The sequence below is a fragment of the Atta cephalotes genome (genome assembly GCF_000143395.1).
Source record: "Atta cephalotes unplaced genomic scaffold scaffold01429, whole genome shotgun sequence".
Taxonomy (NCBI): domain Eukaryota; kingdom Metazoa; phylum Arthropoda; class Insecta; order Hymenoptera; family Formicidae; genus Atta; species Atta cephalotes.
In genome coordinates, this window is record NW_012131493.1 from 1 (window position 1) to 2923 (window position 2923).

At 29.8% G+C, this 2923-nt stretch overlaps 1 pseudogene; it reads left to right on the plus strand.

Annotated features, from left to right (window-relative positions):
• The first annotated feature begins 439 nt into the window (after nucleotides 1–439).
• On the plus strand, nucleotides 440–2256 carry LOC105625412 (annotated as a pseudogene).
• Nucleotides 2257–2923: the final 667 nt, after the last annotated feature.

Below are 2923 nucleotides of genomic sequence, written 5' to 3' on the forward strand. Positions count from 1 at the left end.
TTGTATGTGCTCTAAACGAAAAATTGCTGTCCAAAGCAACTTATTGTATCTCATAATCGTAAAATGCAATTTATTACAAAATCAGAGAGGAACATTGAGCTGCAGCAAAATCTATTTTATTAACAATAAAAACAAAGAAACTGAACGCACCAAAGTTTATTTTTTGTATAACCATTAATAGTGAGTCGCACTAGTTGATACTTATGAAATTCTTGGCAGTATCTTACTTGAAACTTTTTTGCTGCAACTACATCATAAAATGATATAATCTCAACGAACACAAAATAACAATACTGTAAAGGTGATTTTTTTTCAATAAACATTTAATAAAAAGAACATTTGTGCAATATTTTTCTAGGGATTCATAATTGTAACTTTCAAGACGAACTCGTATCTTGATAAAATGAAATATCTTTTGTGTACCTTGCTAATTCTGTGGATGGCAACTGTGATTTTTGGATTTAAAGTGAATTATATATATAAATGGAAATATGTCGATTTTATATGGGAAAGTAACGAGCAGAGGGAAGACGCGATAAATTCTGGCACTTATAATCGTTCTACGTGTATATTATTCGATGTAGATAAAGCTAAAGGTAAATGAATGATAATTGTAAAAGTTTACAATAATTTTCTATACAGTAATATTCTTCTAAGTAAAAGCTTATCTTATAGTCACATTATATGAATCTATGCGTTTTAATAAATGCACTTTGATAGTGAATGCAAGATATACCACTACTATGAATTGATGATTAAATAAACATAACTTTTAATGGCACGTAAGTTCCGTTCACAAACGAGATTCTTATAGATGGTAGAATATTTGTTACTGCTACGAGAGAACTGGGTCCTGGTGCACCTGCTACCTTCTTTGGCGATAGTAACTAATGAAACAGGACCAGGAGGACCACTTTTGCGACCATATCCAAATTGGAGTTGGCATAATAATAATTGTACATGCGAAGGCATTGTAAATGTGATACGAGTACACGTAAGTATCTATTTTTTGCGCATTCAAAGGTTTTTATATTTGTTTATAATGATATTTAAATAATGATGATATAATCTCATATTTGTTTATAATGATATTTAAATGATCAATAATTTATTCTATGTATGTAATGCATATTTACATGTGCACATTGTAGTCAATTGGATAATATATAAAATTAGAACTTGCTTTCATTCTAGATTCGATGCAATCACATCTTCGCTCTGGATAGTGGTAAAATTGGGCCTGATCACATTTGTAATCCAAAGCTATTAATCTTTAATTTGAAAGATGATACGCTAGTAAAAACTATTTATATTCCATTTGATATTGCTAGTAATGCAACGGGTTTTGGATCATTAATAACGCCTTTCGTTTATGTTCCCAAAAAATGCTCGCAGTTCCTGCATAAAATGATTGTTAGTGCGTCTTCTCTTGTATAAATCATAATAATAGATACATGTTCCAGACAAATATTATTTAACTTACACGTTTAACTATACATCTCATTATATATTTTTGTTTTAAATAATTTAATAATAATAAATCTAATATAAATACGTATAAATATTTATGAATATTTGCAGATATTCATAGCTGATGTACAAAGTAAAGGTTTAGTGGTGTATGATTCATCTGTAAAAAGTATGTGCAGAGTCGAATCTGATTACATGATACCGACCGAAAATTTAGCCTCCATAGCAAATCAAACATTTCCTTATAATGGAGATATTTTCAGTGTAGTGACCCTTTATAATGGTAAATATTTGCATTCTATCACAATAAATATTATTTTAAATTTATGCAATTTATAATATTTAATCTTATCATACATGACAAGTGATAAGAATCTTAACTTTACTATTAAAATCTGACATTTATACATTTTTTACATCTATATTTTTCTTTTTTTTTATTAATATTTATGTACATTTGTGTTAATGCACGTTTATAGAACATAAAAGATTTCCTTGCAATTAATCAGTAGAATTTCCTTAATCTATGATTTTTTATATATTTTTATATTTTAGAACTTTATTATGTTACTACGCCGGGAATGAAAATTTATAAAATAAAAATCAAATCACTACTAAAATGTCCAAATATAGAAGAGGCTAATAAAAAAACTAAAGTCGCGATTAAAATACCAAGCGATTCAGGACAAATCGCATCAGCAGGACATTCAATATTTTACAGTGATTCTGATAGAATCTGATGCTGTTTTAGGAACGAATGTTTTTAAAAAATCTGGCAAAAACACGGTAAGATCCAAATACAATTATTCTTTATTTTTGAAGTGATAATAGATTATTCTTAATTTTTTAACAATTATTTAACTTAATCATATTATTGAGTATGAGAAAAAGTTCGTGGCGATTTTTTAGTAAAATTAAAGTGTTTTTCTTAGAGTATTGAAATCAATTTATTTAAACCAAATATGCTCCATTATTTTCTATAATATTTTGCCATTTTTGGGGCAGAGCCATAATTCCATCGCGATAGAACTTCTGTGGTTTCTGATCGAAAAACTGTCTCAAGTTTTCACAGACCTCTTTTGAAGTTAGCTTTACACCATTAAAAGAGTTCTGCAGAGATCTAAACAAATGAAATAATCTGAGGGTGCTATGTCAGGACTATACGGTGGATGCATTAAAACTTCCCAGCCAAGCTCTCACAATTTATGCTGAGTCATCAAAGATATGTGTGCTCGAGCGTTGTCGTGATGGAAGACGACACCTCTCCTATTGATTAATTCTGGCCACTTCCTCTCAATTGCTTGTTGTAATCTCTGCAGTTGTTCACAATAGAGTTCAGAATTAATTGTTTGATTGGACGATAACAGCTCATAGTGAACGATTCCCTTCCAGTCTCACCACACACACACACACACACACACACACACACACACACACACACTACTACTTACCT